The sequence below is a fragment of the Saimiri boliviensis genome, chromosome 16, assembly GCF_048565385.1.
Source record: "Saimiri boliviensis isolate mSaiBol1 chromosome 16, mSaiBol1.pri, whole genome shotgun sequence".
NCBI classification, from domain to species: Eukaryota; Metazoa; Chordata; class Mammalia; order Primates; family Cebidae; genus Saimiri; species Saimiri boliviensis.
In genome coordinates, this window is record NC_133464.1 from 58,806,226 (window position 1) to 58,819,722 (window position 13,497).

Here is a 13,497-nt window from a genome sequence, read left to right on the forward strand (position 1 = left end):
TCACATATCTATGACACTTTCTAGCCACACTTCATATCAGTAGTCATGACTTCAATTTTGAAGTTTTGGAATATAATCCATTGAGTGGAGCGCTAGCCATATGCTGCCTGTGCAGTGATTTGGTGAATGAGTACATTATACAGGGCAGTTTAGAGAAAGGCCAGCATCATTATTGGCTTACAACTCTTTGCCCCTGTTTTCTTTTGATGCTTTTCTGCCCTCAGCCCTTTCTAGACATCCTATATCCCATGACTCATCACTCCTGCCATTTTCTTATTGCTATACTGAATTCCCTCATTCTCCTGTTCTTATCACTGTATTCCACTAAAACCATGTGGTGTTTCATTTTCGTGTTACCCTCACTGCTTTGTAGCCATCCTTCTATGTTTCCCCAATGGGACTCTGAATGGCAGACACGTTCTGACAGCAATGACTCAAGCATACTCTGAAAATAATCCTATGGTCTAAGAAGAATGTGTGTTCAGAGTTTCGAGCTAAGGAATCCAGGAATGGCCAACCCAGAGACTTGCTCGTTATCTATGAAGGAGATTCAAATTCCTGGCCCATTCCTTGGAATGTAGGTCATACAGGGGATGGAAGCCCTTTGTTTTGGGTTGCAGGGAGGCTGCTAGGGGTTGCTAGGTGGAGGTTGCTAAGTGAAAATGCTATATCAACTGCATGCCTTTTACAAACAGTAGTGGTTTTTCTGTCCACTTGCTGCTCCTGGACTGCCCTGTATGTAAGTCCTTAATACACCGTGGGTCTCCTTTGCTGGCTCTGGGTCTCTTCTTCGGCCTCTGGGACATGGTGCCATCCCTGCTGGAGTCAGTAGGCATCTGGCACAACAGACCTCAGCTTCTGACTATGATGGAATATCGTGTACCTGACTAATGGTTCTTCTGAGAGAAACTAGAAAAACTGGTGAAAGTAAAATATAAAATGTTTAAAGGCATATGTGAACAACGGAGGCTGCCTATGTTTGAAGGGGAGGATACCAGGGGGCAGAAATGTTCTTTGAGGTTAGACCAGGTTCTGCATGCTACTTACCTTGGGAGGCATTTGCTGACCCTTGAGTAGGAGTGAAGCCAGCTGAACTTTCCTCAATCCAAAGGAGCTTGGGAGACAGAAATTGGAGTTTGGGGCTGTAAGGACTTAAAGCCAGAACTCAAGGGGAGAAGATTTCAGAGAGAAAGGATGTGTGCAGGAGTAGCCTTGCTTAATGTAAGTTTTCCCTCAATATATGTTATGTAAGCTGTTGATGGAGAAGCACCACAGAGCCAAGTGCAAAGCAGCTGCAGTAGAGCAGGGTTTCTGGTAGACTCATGGTGCTAGGGAAGCAAAATATTAAAGTGTGGGATCTACCCAAGAGGAGAGGCCCTGGGAAGCACTCCAGGCATTAAGTCAGAACTTCTGGAGTGCTGTGCTTCAAGAGAAAGTATGAACCAGGAATGGATCAAGGTATTCAAAGATTGCATTGAGCCTCGGGTTGCATTTAGGTGATCATCCTCTTTGCCAGCTTCCAGAGGACAGGGTGAATCCTCTTTTGAACCAGTAATGAATAAAGGTATTCAAAAGGGAGAGAGATATCAGCCAGAACCTCTGTAGCTTTTCAGAGATGATGTCCAGCATTCAACAAAAATTACCAGGGATACGAATAAGCAAGACCAAGGGAAAAAATAAAATAGACAAACTGAAAACACATGTTTCTCTAATGTTGGAGTTATCAGACATAGACTTCAAATTAAGTGACTGATATTCAAAAAAGTAGATGACAAGATGGAAAATGTCAAAAGTATATGACAAGACTGATAATTTGAGTAAATTCCATTTCTTGTAGTTCCTGCTGAGCTGTGGACAGAGGTCTGTTCCTCAGGGTGGGGTTTGTTAAAGTTGTCAAGAATAAGGCCTACTTTAAGAGGTGCCAAATGAAATTTAGAAGATAGTGAGAGGGTAAAACTGATTTCTATGCTTGGAAACACTTGGTGAAATGGATAAAAATAAGTCCAGCATACACAAATACAGAATGATAGTTTGTGTGATAGAGATATCATTTGTCAGATGGCTTATGCCCATATAGAATGGGACATGATAGTCTGTGCAGCTTATGCACACGAACTGCCAAAATACAATGTGAAGGTTGGCCTGACAAACAACGCTGCAGCATGTTATACCGGCCTGCTGCTGGCCTGCAGGCTTCTCAGTAGGTTTGGCATGGACAAGATCTGTGAAGGCCAAGTGGAGGTGACCAGAGATGAATACAATGTGGGAAGCACTGATGGTCAGCCGGGTGGTTTGCGTGCTGTTTGGATGCAGCCAGAACTACTACTGGCAATAAAGTTTTGGGGCAGGCATCCCCAAACTGCGGCCCGCGGGCCACATGCAGCCCCCTGAGGCCATTTATCCAGCCCCCCGCCGCACTTCAGGAAGGGGCACCTCTTTCATTGGTGGTCAGTGAGAGGAGCACAGTATGTGGTGGCCCTCCAACGGCCTGAGGGACAGTGAACTGGCCCCCTGTGTAAAAAGTTTGGGGACACCTGGTTTTTGGGGCTCTGAGAGTGCTGTGGATGGAAGCTTGTCTTTCCCTCACAGTGCCTGATGATTCCTTGGTTATGCTTCTGAAAGCGGAACTTAATGGCAAAGTGCATCAAAAGCACATCATGGGTCAGAAGGTTGCAGATTCTGTAAAATGCGTTATCTAACGGAAGATATTTACAAGGCAGGAAACTTTATTGTCGTTTCCATGGGAAGGAATGGATGAGGCAAGGTAAGCAAGCTTAGGATCGACTAGTTAGAATAATTTCAGCAGGCCCTGAGAGTAGGGGGTGTCCTAAATTGTCTGGCACCTAGTCCTGGGATGATTAGGCAAGGGAATATTGGCCTCAAGAATAAAAGCCTGATAGAAGAGGTGGGAGAGGAGTGGGCTCTGGATTGGTTGGTTTGTGTATGAACGAGCACTCATAGTACCTTCTCTGGGAATCGACTAGCACTAGGAAGGCAGTTTCTCCAGGGTGGGTAAGACCCTCCATAGGTCAAAACATTATCCTAAAAAGACATGCTTAATCTAAGCAATAGCTGAGGCTCATATATCCATGCATTTCTGCTTCTATCACTTGAACAGCATACATAGTAGGATTTAGTTGTGTTTGGACCCACACCTGTTAATGACAGTTATATTTAACAATAAAATTATGATTTAGGGAAATATTATATGAATTAGCAACCAAAAGTTATTTCTTTGAAAACTAGGAAAGTCTTGATGAGAAAAACTGCTTTTAAGTATGCGTGGGTTAAGTGCAATTGGAAAAACAACAACAACAGCAAAAAACATCCTGAAGATTCCACAGCAATGTGGAACTCTCTTATTAATTCTGCTTACAGATATCTCTTGAGTTTTCCTTTTTGGACACTGTGACAGCTGGCAGTTTGTTTTCTTGTTTTCAGTCTTTGTAGGTCTTCTTCCTTTTTCGTACTATGCTGGCAGGATCTTCAATACAATGTTGGCTAAAAGTGCTGGTCACAGCTTTCCTTGCCCTGTTTCTTATTTCAGAGAGAATGCTTTTAGTCATTGCCATTAAAAATAGTATTTGCTGTGGGATTTTAATAGATATTTTAAAAAATCAGATTAAGAAATTTTCTTTCTATTTCTAGTTTGCTTAGAGTTTTTAATCATTTATGGGTGTTCACTTATTTTATACCTGCCACTTTGAGGGATGCTCTTCTAGTACCACTGAAAAATTGTCTACTTTCTAGTGCTTCATAGTCAAATTTGCAATTCCTCATTTGTTTTCAATGAGGGAGGCTTGTTTACTGGCTCATCTTTTGTGTGCCATAAAGTATGTTAATATGCAGAAGCAAATCAAATTTCTAATCATTGGCAATGTGTCGCCCCACACTGTGTGACCCTCAATGTCAATACTGTCTGATATGATTTGGCTGTGTCCCCATTCAAATCTCAACTTGAATTGCATCTCACAGAAGTCCCACAGAAGACCCAGGGGGAGGTAACTGAATCGTGGGAGCCAGTCTTTCCCATGCTATTCTTGTGATAGTGAATAAATCTTACAAGATCTGATGGGTTTATCAGGGGTTTCCGCTTTTGCTTCTCTCATTCTCTCTTGCTGCTGCCATGTAAGAAGTACCTTCGCCCTCTGCCATGATTGTGAGACCTTCCCCAGCCATGTGAAACTGTCAGTCCAATTAAACCTCTTTTTGTTCCCAGTTTCAGGTATGTCTTTAATAGCACAGTGAAGATGAACTAATACAGTAAATTGGTACCAGTAGAGTGGGGCATTGCTGAAAAGATACCTGAAAATGTAGCAGTGACTTTGGAACTGGTTAACAAGGAGAGCTTGGAAGAGTTTGGAGGGCTCAGAGGAAGACAGGAAAATGTGGGAAAGTTTGCAACCTCTTAGAGACTCATTGAATGCTTTGACAAAAATGCTGATAGTGATATGAACAATAAGGTCTCGGCTGGTCTCAGATGGAGATGAGGAACTTGTTGGAAACTGGAGCAAAGGTGTTATATTTTAGCAAAGAGACTGGAGTCATTTTGCCCCTGCCCTAGAGATTTCTGGAACTTTGAACTTGAGAGAGATGATTCAGGGTATCTGGTGGAAGAAACTTCTAAGCAGCAAAGCATTCAAAAGGTGACTTAGGTGCTGTTAAAAGCATTCCATTTTAAAAGAGAAACAGAGTGTAAAAGTTCAGAAAATTTGCAGCCTAACAATGCAGTAGAAAAGAAAAACCCTTTTTTGTGTGTTCTTTTTTTAAATTGTACTTTAGATCCTGGGGTTCATGTGCAAATCATGCAGGACTGTTGCATAGGTACGTTCGTGGCAAGGTGGTTTGCTGCCTCCATGCCCCCATCACTTATACCTGACATTTCTCCCCATGTTATCTCCCCCTACCCTCCCTCCCATTATCCCTCCCCTAGCCTACGCAAAGGACCCCAGTGTGTGATTCTCTCCCCTCTCTATCCACGTATTCTCATTGTTCAACACCCGCCTATGAGTGAGAACATGCAGTGTTTGATTTTCTGTTCTTGTGTCAGTTTGCTGAGAATGATGGTTTCCAGGTTCATCCATGTCCCTACAAAGGACACAAACTCATCTTTTTTATGGCTGCATAGTATTCCATGGTGTATATGTGCCACATTTTCTTTGTGCAGTCTATCATTGATGAGCATTTGAGTTGGTTCCTGGTCTTTGCTATTGTAAACAGTGCCGCGATGAACATTGGTGTGCGTGTGTCTTTATGATAGAACAATTTATAGTCCTTTGGGTATATACCCAGTAATGGGATTGCTGGGTCAAATGGAATTTATATTTCTAGATCCTTGAGGAATCGCCACTCTGTCTTCCACAATGGTTGAAATAATTTACACTCCCACCAACAGTGTAAAAGTGTTCCTGTTTCTCCATCCTCCCCAGCATCTGTTGTCTCTAGATTTTTTTTATAATCACCATTCTAACTGGCAAGAGATGGTATTTCAGTATGGTTTTGATTTGTATTTCTCTAATTACCAGTGATGATGAGCATTTTTTTCATATGTTTGTTGGCTTCATATATGTCTTCTTTTAAAAAGTATCCTTTGCCCACTTTTGGATGGGTTTTTTTTTTCTTGTAAATCTATTTGAGTCGTTTGTAGATTCTAGATATTAGCCCTTTGTCAGATGGGTAGATTGCAAAAATTGTTTCCCATTCTTTTGGTTACCGGTTTGCTCTAATGATTGTTTCTTTTGCTGTGCGGAAGCTGTGGAGTTTAATTAGGTCCCATTTGTCTATTTTGGCTATTTAACCATTGCTTTTGGTGTTTTAGTCATGAAGTCCTCGCCTATGCCTATGTCCTGGATGGTTTTGTCTGGGTTTTCTTCTAGAGTGAAAAACCCATTTTTTGAGGAGAAATTCAAGCTGGCTGCAGAAATTTGTGTAAGTAGCAAGGAACCTAATGTGAATCCCCCAAACTAGGAGGAAAATGTCTCCAGGCCATGCCAGAGACCTTCATGGCAGCCCTTCTCATCAAAGGCCTGGAGGCCCACGAGAAAAAAATGGTTTCGTAGGCTTGGCCCAGAGTCCCCATGTTGTGTGCAGCCTAGGGACTTGGTGCCCTGTGTCTTAGCCGCTCCAGTTGTGGCTGAAAGGGGCCAAAATAGAACTCAAGCGTGGGGGTTCTTCAGAGCCTGCAAGCCCCGAGTCTTGGCAGCTTCCACATGGTGTTGAGCCTGTAGGTGCACAGAAGTCAAGGGTTGAGGTTTGGGAACCTCCGCCTAGATTTCAGAAGATGTATATAGAAAAGCTTGGATGTCCAGACGAAAGTGTGCTGCAGGGGCAGGGCCCTCATGGAGATCCTCTGCTAGGGCAGTGTGGAAGGGAAATGTGGGGTTGGAGCCTCCACACAGAGTCCCTGCTGGGGCACTGCCTAGTGGAGCTGTGAGAAGAGGGCCACCATCTTCCAGACTCCAGAATGGCAGATCCACAGGCAGCCTGCACCCAGAAAATCGGCGAACACTCAATGCCAGCCTGTGAAAGCAGCCAGGAGGGAGGCTGTACCCTGCAAAACCACAGGGGCAGAGCTCCCCAAGACCATGGGAACCCACCTCTTGAATCAGTGAGACCTGGATATGAGACCTGGAGTCAAAGGAAATGGTTTTGGAGCTTAAAAATTTGACTGCCCTGCTGGATTTCAGACTTGTGTGGGCCCTGTAGCCCCCCTTTTTTGGCCAGTTTCTCCCATTTGGAATGACGGTATTTACCCAATACCTGTACCTCCATTGTATCTAGGAATTAACTAGCTTGCTTTTGATTTTACAGGCCCATAGGTGGAAGGGACTTGCCACGTCTCAGATGAGACTTTGGACTGTGGACTTTTGGGTTAATGCTGAAATGAGTTCAGACTTTGGGGGACTGTTGGGAAGGCGTGGTTCGTTTTGAAATGTGAGAATACGAGACTTAGAGGGGTCAGGGGTGAAATGATATGGTTTGGCTGTGTCCCCACACAAATCTCAACTTGAATTGTATCTCCCAGAATTCCCACATGTGTGGGAGGAACCCAGGGGGAGGTAATTGAATCATGAGAGCTGGTCTTTCCTATGCTAGCCTCATAGTAGAGAGTAAGTCTCACAAGATCTGATGAGTTTACCGAGGGGTTTCTGCTTTTGCTGCTTCTCTCATTCTCTCTTGCAGCCACCACATAAGAAGCAGGCTTTTTGCCCTCCTCCATGATTGTGAGACTTTCCCCAGCCATGTGGAATTGTAAGTCTAATTAAACCTCTTTTTGTTCCCAGTTTTGGGTATGTCTTTATCAGCAGCATGAAAACGAATGAATACACTGTCTTACATGTTAGTTGCCAGAAATGAGACATTTCATGCTGTATAAAATGCATAAAAATGCAAAATATGCATTGCATATTCGGAGTCAACTGACTCATGGAGCTTTATGGCAAGTGAGATTCCATGTCCTTAGGATCTTTTTCTCTTTTATTGTGTGAGAATTTTACTTGCATCACCAATTTCAATAACCCTGAGATCTCAGCACAACAGAGGAATAACAGTGACAGTGGCAACAGCCCAAAGAGAGAGATGGTTTTTTTCTTTTTGGAAAGTTAATAAAAATTCAGCTCTAATCTATATATTTTCTATAGTCTACATTTTCCTGAAAGGAAAAAGCCCATCTCTCCCCATGGCTAGGGGAAGCATAAGAGCTCAGTGACTCTATGAAGGGTTTCAGACTTCTCTCGATCGGCCTCTTTATTTTCTTGTCATTCTACCCCCACACTGTCCCCAGTCCTCATCCTAACATCTGTTTTTTTAATCACTGTCATTGAAAACAAGTGTGGTGCTGTCTGAAATCCACAAAAAGCAACCTCCAGGGAAGAAAGTATAAATCATAGGTGCGTAAATCATCAGCCCAGAGAGCTGACATACTATTGACTTGCCTAAGAGTCTGCATTTTCATTTTGTGGGGAAAATCAGCTTTGATGCACATGATCAGTGGTGATGGTGGGAAACATAAGACAAACACAATGACTCAGAACTGGCAAAAGTCTGTGTGTGGGGAGAGAGAGATTGGTGGATTCATTCTGGCATGTAATCAGCCCCTGAGAACTGTGAGGATATTGAAAGCAACCAGCTTATCAGCATATTGACATGCAACGAAAGCCCCTTAATGCTTCCCAATCCCTATGCAGAAGGACTGGAGAAGGAAAACCACTGTCATTGGAAAAAATTATTTGGCAGAACATTCTCTTTAATGAGCAGATTCATTCATTTTCTGGGAAACATACTAGCATTTTGTCTCTATCGCACTAAAAGAACTGGCTGGTGCAATCAATTCCACAGAACACCCATCAATTCAGTTAAACAACCAGTGGGGTGGAAAACCCCCAGAAATCAATAGTAGTTGTTTCACTGAATTGATGGGTTACTGTGAGTCGTTCAGATCCATCAGTTGACTTGTGTGTTCAGTTGCTGCCTTGTCTGTGGTGTTGTGTGGGAACTTCAGGCCAGAGACAGAGCCTGCTGGAAGGCCTACAAAGTGCAAGGTGACAGATAGAGAGGTGCACGCTCCCCCTGGCCAGTGGGTGCCACTTTTTCTGGAAAGATCCTTGCTGCAAGGTGCAGCTTACCTCAGTGAGTATGATAAGCTGATATAGTTTTAACAAGCCACCACTGGCTGAGTGCCTTTGATGAGAGAGTTGCTTTTAAACTATTATTACTTAACATTTTTAACAAACCTGCCATGAAGAAATTATCCCTCCCTGCTCTTTTCTTGCTTGAGGATTGAAGAGAAGCAGGGAGAAGCAGAGCCAGGAAGCTACCTGTGTTCATTGCCAAAGCCAGAGTTCTCTTCAGGGTGCCATCCGCCCCTCATCTGTGCATAGGATAGTGGCTGAGAACTGTAGGTTCTGTAATCTGATAACGCCTGGGAATAATGTGGCAAAGCCAGTTTCTTTTCCTTGTTGTTTGTTTTTTAAAAAATGTTATTCTTGGTAATGTCACTAAGGGTGGTGACTTGAGCTTGTCCTAAACTCATTTTGGGCTGCACGCCTTCCTCTTTCCTTGCTCTTGCAACTTACAAATCCTTTGAGAGATTTTAAATCTTTTGTGAGAGCCAGAACATAGGTGTCAATATTTAATTGTCAAGTTCTGAATTTTAGTGAACATTTATTACTTCATAACACATGAGGCTTCTATTGATCCTGCTTTATTTATCCCACTTTAAAAAAACCCAGTTGGTTGCCTCTTCATGCTGGCGTGCTCTGCTCCCATGCAAGTGTGTGTAGGGGTGCCGTAAGGAAGGACGGGGGTTTCAGCAAAGGCTTGCTGGCTCACTCAACTGTGAGGCAGAAGAAGACAAGAAGTGCACACAAAAACACTGGCAGTACAAATCCAGCCATGTCTACAGAGTGCACAAACAGGTAAAATGAATCCAAGGCAATAGAAGTCAGTCTATTGGCCAACTCTTTGGTGTGGGAATTTTATTTTATTTTATTTTCTGAGACAGAGTCTCGCTCAGTTGCCCAGGCAGGAGTGCAGTGGTGCAATCTCTGCTTACTGCAACCTCCACCTCTTGGGTTCAGGTGATTCTCCTGCCTCACCTGCCTGAGTCACTGAGACTATAGGTGCATGCCACTGCACTCAGCTAATTTTTGTATTCTTAGTAGGGATTGGGTTTCACCATGTTGACCAGGCTGGTCTTGAACTTCTGACCTCAAGTGATCCACCTGCCTCGGCCTCCTAAAGTGCTGGGATTATAGGCATGAGCCACGGCACTCAGCTGGTGTGAGAATTGATGGGAAAGGGCAGAGGGAGACTCCTGGGTACTGGAAGTGTTCTAGGCATGGATCTGGACATCTGCACAGGTAGCATTGGAGCAGTGCATTTAGGATTTGTGCCCTGTATGTGTGCTCCACTTCAATTAAGGAGAACTGAAAATTTAAGTAACCACAGAAAAAGCACCGCTAGTGCTAGTGCTCAGCAGGATGTGAAGATATGTAACATGATAGGCTGTACTCACCTACCTGTGGCACTGGGTAACAGTGGCGTGGAGTATTCCCTCGCAGCAGAGTGGACTGGCCTAGGCAGACAATTACATTGTGGAAAAAGGGGACGTACCTCATCACCAGATGTCCATGAGAGCTGAACCATATGCAGATTCCTTATCTCTCCCTAATAGTAATAACTACCCTGATCAAGTACCTATTTAGTTCTAAGTGCTTTGTAGATATAGATTTTTTTCCCGCTAGTCTTTATAATAATCTTATATGGTAGGTGTCTTTTGTTCCATTTTATCATGGAATCAATAGTTTAAAGAGACCTTATAACAAGTAAGGGGTGAAGCAGGATTTTTTTTTTTCCTTTGAGATAGAGTCTTGCTCTGTTGTCCAGGCTGGTACAGTGGCACAATCTTGGCTCACTGCAACCTCCACCTCCTGAGTTCAAGTGATTCTCCTGCCTCAACCTCCCAAGTAGCTGGAACTACAGGCACATGCCACCACACGCAGCTAATTTTTTTTTTTTTGTATTTTTAATACAGATGGGGTCTCACCATGTTGGTCATGATGGTCTCGATCTCTTGACCTTGTGATCCACCTGCCTCAGCCTCCCAAAGTGCTGGGATTTCAGGAGTGAGCCACCATGTCTGACAGGGTGAAGCAAGATTTTAACCTTGGTCTGTCTGGCCTTTTGATCAGGACCATAGTCTCTGGAGACAAATTGCCTGGGTTTCAGTTCCAGCTCCGCATTTCCTTGCTATGTAAACGTGGGTAAGTTCCTTGCCCTCTTTGTGCCTTAATTTTCTCAATTTCAGGAAAGGGGAGATGGCAGCTATGTATCACAGAGTTATTTGAGTTAATCTGTGTAAAACACTTAGAACATGGTATGTACTTGGCTACATAGTAAGAGCCTTATACATGTGTTAGCAGTTATTCTGTTGAATGACACAGCCTTTCAAAGTAGAAGGGCGAATCCTATGATTTTCTGAGATATAAAGTAGAAATATAGGCCTAGCCAAACTGTTTGCTCCCTACCTCCCTCCTATGGGTTAACAGAGTCCTAGATCCTAGGTATCTGGCAGGCACATGGGACTGCTTTCCTGCTTCCCCAGGAGAACCCCTGGGTCATAGGCCAGGGGTGGGGTCAAGATCCCCTGTCATTCCAGCTCTCTCATGCCACTTGTATCCTCAAGGTGGGCTAAGAGAAAATGTTGTTCTAGGTTTGCTGGCAGTTCCTACCTACTCTGATGTCAGGCACAGGGGAGCCTGGAAGCTGTTGAAATGAGGATTTTTCCAGGTTATGCCATCAGGTTTTCTTTCTGGATCTCCAGCCCCATTCCCACCTGGATTCTGGGAATTGCCCCTTCGCTGACCCACCTGGTGACAGTGGCCCTTGTGTGAACAAGGTCCCACCTCTGAGGTCACCTGTGATGGACTGGACCAGAGTCTCTTCCCCAGAAATCAAGACTTGGCAGTAATAACTGATAACATCAGTCGAGATGATCTTTGAATGGAAGAGATATAAATAGAAGAATGTGGTAGCCATTTTCCGCCTTGTCCACTTGGAAATACTCTGAGAAAGGAAGTGTGCAGCGAGTGTGAGAGGTAGAGCAGAGGCTCAGGTAAGAGCGGGGCCAGGAGCAGAGACTGAGCAAGGTAGACCACTGTGGGATCTCCCAGCATTCTCATCTGCAAATGACCCCTCTTGCTTAGGCTGGCTCCAGTGGGTTTCCACCGTTCGTACTTGAAGAGTTCACACAAATACACCCGACTGAGTAATTAAAGGAACAAAATTCATCTCATGAAACAATTTTCTTGGAAGCATTTCTTGAATCCCCCTAAACTGAGTTAGGAGCTCCTCTCAAACATGGCTGCCTCCCTTTCCCCATGGAATTAGCTGTATCTTAGCCCTAGTCATTCTCTTCTGATCAATATAAATTTATCTTTAAAACCCACAAGGAGTTTCCAAAATACAGGTTTTTTTTTGAGTTGCAATCTTTAAACTATTAGGTTTCATTCATGTAGCTCCTGCATTATTTATTTATTTTAATAAAAACATACTAGGCTTGAATATTTAGTTTATATTTATTCATTTTATATGAATTCATTTTTAAACTGAGCATCATCCAGGAAATATTTAAGAATTTTTAAATTTTTAAGAGGGTTTGAGGTACTAGGTATATACTTCTAAACACATGTTAAACTGAATATGTACCTATTAAAAAAAAAATAGGCTATGTATCAGCTAAGATCGTCTCACATGCCACTTTGGAAACTCCTGCCCTAGCTTACCAGCGCCTTAAAAGCAGGACAGTGACTCATGCACAGCCAGCTTTCTGCCCCTGGGCTCAAGGCCCAACATTTCCCCTTTATAGAACTTTTCACAATAAACCATCAAATGCACAGTTAGTTTCCTTGTCTGGCTTGTATGGAAGACCCTTCCATGCATTGTTTACTGCTTTATCCTCAGTGCCTTCAACTAGGTCTGGCACCTAGCTGATGTCTAATACGTATGCATTGGACGAAATAATGCATGTATTGATAAATGCAAACCAGTTCCAGAATGTTCTGCAGCCATGAATGTCAATACATGCTGCTCCTGACTGGTGGGGACACTTGGGGGTGAGCACTCTTGCTCAGTGTCTCACTTGTCTCACTTGTTCCGCTGTGTCAGTGACACTGTCAGGTCATGCATGGAAAGTCTTTAGTCCTTAGTTTCAACGGCTGAAGCAGAACAGTCCTTGGACACTGTGATTCATACATACCCTAGCTGGGCATGTGCAGAGCCAGCTGTATAATTTCAACAGCCTAGTTCAAAATCAAAACGTGTGTTCAAAAAGCAGGAGTCCCTATGACTCAGCAATTCCACTCCCAAATAAACCCAAAAGAATCGAAAGCAGGGACTCAAAGAGATGGCTGCACACCATGTTCATGGCAGCATTATTTACAATAACCAAGAGGTGGAAGCAATTTAAATGTCTATCTACAGATGAATGGATACACAAAACGTGACATAGACACACAATGGAATATTATTCAGCTTAAAAAAGGAAGGAAATTGGCTGGCCGTGGTGGCTCACGCCTGTAATCCTAGCACTTTAGGAGGCTGAGGCAGGTGGATCACAAGGTCTGAGATTCTGCATTTCTAACAAGCTCCCATGTGACTCGGGGACTATACTTAGGATCAAGAGTCTAGAGCATCCTGACCAACATGGTGAAGCCCCATCTCTATTAAAAATACAAAAAAGTTAGCCGGGCATGGTGGCGCATGCCTGTAGTCCCAGCTACTTGGGAGGCTGAGGGAGGAGAATCACTTGAAGCTGGGAGGCAGAGGTTGCAGTGAGCTGAGATGGCAGCACTGCACTCCAGCCTGGCAACAGAGTGAGATTCTGTCTCAAAAAAAAAAAAAGGAAATTCTGACATGCTATGGCATGGAAGAACCTCAAGTACCTGCAGTTGTTAAATTCATAGAGATAGGCAGTAGAATGGTGTGTCAGGGGCTGGG

The 13,497-nt window shown here is 43.7% G+C and overlaps 1 pseudogene; it reads left to right on the top strand.

The window, feature by feature from the left end:
* Positions 1 to 509: 509 nt before the first annotated feature.
* LOC101027651 (large ribosomal subunit protein uL18-like) lies at positions 510 to 2,758 on the top strand (annotated as a pseudogene).
* The last annotated feature ends 10,739 nt before the right edge of the window (positions 2,759 to 13,497 follow it).